Source organism: Syngnathus typhle, unplaced genomic scaffold (genome assembly GCF_033458585.1).
Source record: "Syngnathus typhle isolate RoL2023-S1 ecotype Sweden unplaced genomic scaffold, RoL_Styp_1.0 HiC_scaffold_125, whole genome shotgun sequence".
Classification (NCBI taxonomy): Eukaryota; Metazoa; Chordata; class Actinopteri; order Syngnathiformes; family Syngnathidae; genus Syngnathus; species Syngnathus typhle.
The window spans coordinates 160,001-167,271 of record NW_026872031.1 but is presented as its reverse complement, the minus strand read 5'-3'; positions in this window follow the sequence as shown (position 1 = coordinate 167,271).

The window sequence follows — 7,271 nt, the reverse complement described above, 5'->3', positions numbered from 1 at the left end:
AGACCCCCCCTGCGCAGACCTCCACTAGGCCGGGATGACTGTTCAGCTGCGGCGGGGAGTGGCCTCCCTCCGGTCGGCACGACGAGTAAAGCTATTATTTAGGAAAATCTGAGATAAATATCACTTGCATAATAATTTGGAACACGGTCCCGTGTTCCAAATTATTATGCAAAATGTATTTAGACACCAGCAATCGCACTTAGATTTGTTTCTTTTTTCTTTCTTTTAGCTTCCATAATGTTACCGGGCGCTGACGCAAACCCACGCCCGGCAGGAGAGCTCAAAAGCCGGGTAACATTTCAAGGAAGCTATTTAGGAAAATCTGAGATAAATATCCTTTGCATAATAATTTGGAACACGGTCCCGTGTTCCAAATTATTATGCAAAATGTATTTAAGTGTCATAAAGATTACATTTTTTGTTTTCAAGTACTGAAATCACCCTCAGTCATGGTACAGTCCATGGTAGTCTGCCAGGTGAGCGCAATTGTAGTAATTAACAAGTCTATTTAAGTTCCGCGTTTTTAAGCGTTCGGCCATTTCGTTCAACCATGGGGAGGAAAAAGGATCTCTCTGCTGTCGAGAAGCGTGAAATCGTTCGATGCCTTGGACAAGGTATGCAGACATTCGATATTGCACGAAAGCTTAAGCGCGACCATCGAACTTTGAAGAAATTCGTCGCTGATTCGGAGCAAACGCGCGTTCGTGCAGACAAAGGCACGACAAGGAAGGTTTCTGCAAGACAAACAAATCGAATCAAGAGGGCGGCTGCAAGCATGCCACTAAAGACGAGCAAACAAATATTCGACGCTGCTGGTGCCAGTGAAGTCCCACGAACGACGAGGTGCAGGATCCTCCAGAGGCTTGCAGTTGTGCGGAAACCCTCCATTCGGCCACCCCTGAACAACGCGAACAAGCAGAAACGGCTGCAGTGGGCCCAGACTTACATGAAGACAAATTTTCAGACAGTCCTGTTCACCGACGAGTGCCGTGCCACCTTGGATGGGCCAGGTAGGGTTTTTAAGTTTTTCCTTGCACTTTTGAGAGCTCAGGGGATGCTTTGAGAATAATTGTCAATTTCTGTCTATGTGAAGCCCTTGAGACTGCTTGTGATTTAGGGCTATACAAATAAACTTGATTTGACTTGACTTTACAGATGGATGGAGTCGTGGATGGTTGGTGGACGGCCACGATAGCCCAACAAGGCTGCGGCGTCAGCAGGGAGGTGGCGGAGTGATGTTTTGGGCCGGAATCATGGGGAGAGAGCTGCTTGGCCCCTTTAGGGTCCCTGAAGGCGTCAAAATTACGTCTGTTAACTACGTGGAATTTCTGACTCAACACTTCTGTCCATGGTACAACAGGAAGAACCGTGCTTTCCGTCAAAAGATCATCTTCATGCATGACAATGCACCGTCTCATGCTGCAAGAAATACGTCAACGTCTTTGGCATCTATGGGAATAAAGGGAGAGAAACTGATGGTGTGGCCCCCATGCTCCCCTGACCTCAATCCTATTGAAAACTTGTGGAGCATCGTCAAGCAGAAAATCTACGAAGGTGGGAGGCAGTTCAATTCCAAAGAGCAGCTCTGGCAGGCTATTCTTAGATCCTGCCAAGAAATTCAACCAGAAACTGTACAAAAACTCACAAGTTCAGTGGATGGAAGAATCGTGAAGCTGCTGTTGAACAAAGGGTCCTATGTTAAAATGTAACTTTGTTTTTTATTGAAATAAAGGGTCCTATGTTAAAATGTAACTTGTTTGTCTTTTCTTTGAAATAGCTTTTGATTTCAGTAAATATGACCTCCTAATGCTGTAAATTCTTAAGATGGGCATTTCAGTTCATAAAAACCTATAAAATGTTATAAAACTCTGTTGTGCGTAATAATGTGGAACAGTGCATTTTAAGTTTTTTATTTTTTAAAAATTCTGTGATCATTCGGAGGTTTGTTCAATAAAATTAGAATTCATCAAAATAATGGTTGATGACTTGAAAATTATGCTGACTCATTTTGCATCGACTATTTAGGAAAATCTGAGATAAATGTCACTTGCATAATAATTTGGAACACGGTGTAAGTGCGATTGCTGGTGTATTTACTCGTCGTGTCCACCGGAGGACGGCAAATCCCCGCCGCAGCTGCAGCGGCAGCGCTTAAATGTCTTCCCGGCCGCCTGGAACTCTGCACGGGGCGTGTTTCGTCCCGCGCAGCGGTACCAGATCGCGCTGCGCCGTCAGCCGAGCCGCGCGCGGTCCGCTGGAAGTCTACACTGTGTTCCAAATTATTATGCAAATTGTATTTATGTGTCATAAAGATTACATTTTTTGTTTTTCAATTAAACTCATGGATGGTATTACGTGTCAGGGCTCTTTGGATCACTGAGATCAATCTCAGACACCGGGGATCATTACCGGCCAGTTGAGCCCAAATTAAGGAAAAACTACTTAAGAATGGTGTTCCACATTATTAAGCAGATAATTTGAAGTTCGCTTTGAGCAGTGGCGGACGCCAACCCACGACCGGTGGGAGAGCTCGGAGGGCGGATGGGCTTTCAAGGAAGCCCCCCAGGCCGGTCCCACTCGCACTTAGAATTTTTTTTTTTTTGGCTTCCATAATGTACCGGGCGCGGACGCGAAACCCACGCCGGGCAGGAGAGCTCGAAAGGCGGCTAAGCATTCAAGGAAGCACCGTCTGGAGCTTCAGAGCCGTTCCGCCTGACTTTTAACGTAGAGTACCGGGCGCAAACCACTAACTCAAGCCCGGCATGGCAGCTCGAAAGGCGGCTAAGCATTCAAGGAAGCACCGTCTGGAGCTTCAGAGCCGTTCCGCCTGACTTTTAACGTAGAGTACCGGGCGCAAACCACTAACTCAAGCCCGGCATGGCAGCTCGAAAGGCGGCTAAGCATTCAAGGAAGCACCGTCTGGAGCTTCAGAGCCGTTCCGCCTGACTTTTAACGTAGAGTACCGGGCGCAAACCACTAACTCAAGCCCGGCATGGCAGCTCGAAAGGCGGCTAAGCATTCAAGGAAGCACCGTCTGGAGCTTCAGAGCCGTTCCGCCTGACTTTTAACGTAGAGTACCGGGCGCAAACCACTAACTCAAGCCCGGCATGGCAGCTCGAAAGGCGGCTAAGCATTCAAGGAAGCACCGTCTGGAGCTTCAGAGCCGTTCCGCCTGACTTTTAACGTAGAGTACCGGGCGCAAACCACTAACTCAAGCCCGGCATGGCAGCTCGAAAGGCGGCTAAGCATTCAAGGAAGCACCGTCTGGAGCTTCAGAGCCGTTCCGCCTGACTTTTAACGTAGAGTACCGGGCGCAAACCACTAACTCAAGCCCGGCATGGCAGCTCGAAAGGCGGCTAAGCATTCAAGGAAGCACCGTCTGGAGCTTCAGAGCCGTTCCGCCTGACTTTTAACGTAGAGTACCGGGCGCAAACCACTAACTCAAGCCCGGCATGGCAGCTCGAAAGGCGGCTAAGCATTCAAGGAAGCACCGTCTGGAGCTTCAGAGCCGTTCCGCCTGACTTTTAACGTAGAGTACCGGGCGCAAACCACTAACTCAAGCCCGGCATGGCAGCTCGAAAGGCGGCTAAGCATTCAAGGAAGCACCGTCTGGAGCTTCAGAGCCGTTCCGCCTGACTTTTAACGTAGAGTACCGGGCGCAAACCACTAACTCAAGCCCGGCATGGCAGCTCGAAAGGCGGCTAAGCATTCAAGGAAGCACCGTCTGGAGCTTCAGAGCCGTTCCGCCTGACTTTTAACGTAGAGTACCGGGCGCAAACCACTAACTCAAGCCCGGCATGGCAGCTCGAAAGGCGGCTAAGCATTCAAGGAAGCGACGCCGGCCGGTCCGCGGGCCAAATAGGGTCCAGTAAAGTACCGGGCGCAAACCACTAACTCAAGCCCGGCATGGCAGCTCGAAAGGCGGCTAAGCATTCAAGGAAGCGACGCCGGCCGGTCCGCGGGCCAAATAGGGTCCAGTAAAGTACCGGGCGCGGCCACTAACGCCTTGTGGCGGTCGCCTTGTGGCGGTCGGGGGGTGGCGGTCGGGGCTGGCGCTTGGGGCCGGTGGCGGTCGCCTTGTGGCGGTCGCCTTGTGGCGGTCGGGGGGTGGCGGTCGGGGCTGGCGCTTGGGGCCAGTGGCGGTCGCCTTGTGGCGGTCGCCTTGTGGCGGTCGCCTTGTGGCGGTCGCCTTGTGGCGGTCGCCTTGTGGCGGTCGGGGGGTGGCGGTCGGGGCTGGCGCTTGGGGCCAGTGGCGGTCGCCTTGTGGCGGTCGCCTTGTGGCGGTCGCCTTGTGGCGGTCGCCTTGTGGCGGTCGCCTTGTGGCGGTCGCCTTGTGGCGGTCGGGGGGTGGCGGTCGGGGCTGGCGCTTGGGGCCGGTGGCGGTCGCCTTGTGGCGGTCGCCTTGTGGCGGTCGGGGGGGTGGCGGTCGGGGCTGGCGCTTGGGGCCGGTGGCGGTCGCCTTGTGGCGGTCGCCTTGTGGCGGTCGCCTTGTGGCGGTCGGGGGGTGGCGGTCGGGGCTGGCGCTTGGGGCCGGTGGCGGTCGCCTTGTGGCGGTCGCCTTGTGGCGGTCGCCTTGTGGCGGTCGGGGGGTGGCGGTCGGGGCTGGCGCTTGGGGCCGGTGGCGGTCGCCTTGTGGCGGTCGCCTTGTGGCGGTCGCCTTGTGGCGGTCGGGGGGTGGCGGTCGGGGCTGGCGCTTGGGGCCGGTGGCGGTCGCCTTGTGGCGGTCGCCTTGTGGCGGTCGCCTTGTGGCGGTCGGGGGGTGGCGGTCGGGGCTGGCGCTTGGGGCCGGTGGCGGTCGCCTTGTGGCGGTCGCCTTGTGGCGGTCGCCTTGTGGCGGTCGGGGGGTGGCGGTCGGGGCTGGCGCTTGGGGCCGGTGGCGGTCGCCTTGTGGCGGTCGCCTTGTGGCGGTCGCCTTGTGGCGGTCGGGGGGTGGCGGTCGGGGCTGGCGCTTGGGGCTGGCGTCCGCCAATAGTGGTTTAATTTCGGGAGGAAGATTGATTTTCGTCCCAAGCCCGCCGCTGGAGAAAATTTTAGGTACCAGGAGTGGATTTTTTTTGTCCACTCAGGAGGGGGACGTTGGCTGGTTTGGTGTCCGGGGGAAAGTGCTCTTTTCTCGGCCAGGAGAAAGATTAGACTCCCAGCCCGCCGCTGGAGAAAATTCTAGGTACCAGGAGTGGATTTTTTTTGTCCACTCAGGAGGGGGACGTGCTTTGTTGTCCGGGGGAAAGTGCTCTTTTCTCTGCCAGGAGAAAGATTAGACTCCCAGCCCGCCGCTGGAGAAAATCTTAGGTACCAGGAGTGGATTTTTTTTGTCCACTCAGGAGGGGGACGTGCTTTGTTGTCCGGGGAGAGTGCTCTTTTCTCGGCCAGGAGAAAGATTAGACTCCCAGCCCGCCGCTGGAGAAAATTCTAGGTACCAGGAGTGGATTTTTTTTGTCCACTCAGGAGGGGGACGTGCTTTGTTGTCCGGGGAGAGTGCTCTTTTCTCGGCCAGGAGAAAGATTAGACTCCCAGCCCGCCGCTGGAGAAAATTCTAGGTACCAGGAGTGGATTTTTTTTGTCCACTCAGGAGGGGGACGTGCTTTGTTGTCCGGGGAGAGTGCCTGGTCCCCGGACCAGCCTCTTAGGCGCGCCCGCTGTCATTCTCCGGAGATTAAGTTATACTAAGGGGAGGCTGCCTCCTCCCGCCTGCTGCCCGAGGATGCTGCCTCATCCCCGGACTGGCCTCTTGCGCGCGCCCGCTGTCATTCTCCGGAGACTAAGTTATACTAAGGGGAGGCTGCCTCCTCCCGCCTGCTGCCCGAGGATGCTGCCTCATCCCCGGACTGGCCTCTTGCGCGCGCCCGCTGTCATTCTCCGGAGACTAAGTTATACTAAGGGGAGGCTGCCTCCTCCCGCCTGCTGCCCGAGGATGCTGCCTCATCCCCGGACTGGCCTCTTGCGCGCGCCCGCTGTCATTCTCCGGAGACTAAGTTATACTAAGGGGAGGCTGCCTCCTCCCGCCTGCTGCCCGAGGATGCTGCCTCATCCCCGGACTGGCCTCTTGCGCGCGCCCGCTGTCATTCTCCGGAGACTAAGTTATACTAAGGGGAGGCTGCCTCCTCCCGCCTGCTGCCCGAGGATGCTGCCTCATCCCCGGACTGGCCTCTTGCGCGCGCCCGCTGTCATTCTCCGGAGACTAAGTTATACTAAGGGGAGGCTGCCTCCTCCCGCCTGCTGCCCGAGGATGCTGCCTCATCCCCGGACTGGCCTCTTGCGCGCGCCCGCTGTCATTCTCCGGAGACTAAGTTATACTAAGGGGAGGCTGCCTCCTCCCGCCTGCTGCCCGAGGATGCTGCCTCATCCCCGGACTGGCCTCTTGCGCGCGCCCGCTGTCATTCTCCGGAGACTAAGTTATACTAAGGGGAGGCTGCCTCCTCCCGCCTGCTGCCCGAGGATGCTGCCTCATCCCCGGACTGGCCTCTTGCGCGCGCCCGCTGTCATTCTCCGGAGACTAAGTTATACTAAGGGGAGGCTGCCTCCTCCCGCCTGCTGCCCGAGGATGCTGCCTCATCCCCGGACTGGCCTCTTGCGCGCGCCCGCTGTCATTCTCCGGAGACTAAGTTATACTAAGGGGAGGCTGCCTCCTCCCGCCTGCTGCCCGAGGATGCTGCCTCATCCCCGGACTGGCCTCTTGCGCGCGCCCGCTGTCATTCTCCGGAGACTAAGTTATACTAAGGGGAGGCTGCCTCCTCCCGCCTGCTGCCCGAGGATGCTGCCTCATCCCCGGACTGGCCTCTTGCGCGCGCCCGCTGTCATTCTCCGGAGACTAAGTTATACTAAGGGGAGGCTGCCTCCTCCCGCCTGCTGCCCGAGGATGCTGCCTCATCCCCGGACTGGCCTCTTGCGCGCGCCCGCTGTCATTCTCCGGAGACTAAGTTATACTAAGGGGAGGCTGCCTCCTCCCGCCTGCTGCCCGAGGATGCTGCCTCATCCCCGGACTGGCCTCTTGCGCGCGCCCGCTGTCATTCTCCGGAGACTAAGTTATACTAAGGGGAGGCTGCCTCCTCCCGCCTGCTGCCCGAGGATGCTGCCTCATCCCCGGACTGGCCTCTTGCGCGCGCCCGCTGTCATTCTCCGGAGACTAAGTTATACTAAGGGGAGGCTGCCTCCTCCCGCCTGCTGCCCGAGGATGCTGCCTCATCCCCGGACTGGCCTCTTGCGCGCGCCCGCTGTCATTCTCCGGAGACTAAGTTATACTAAGGGGAGGCTGCCTCCTCCCGCCTGCTGCC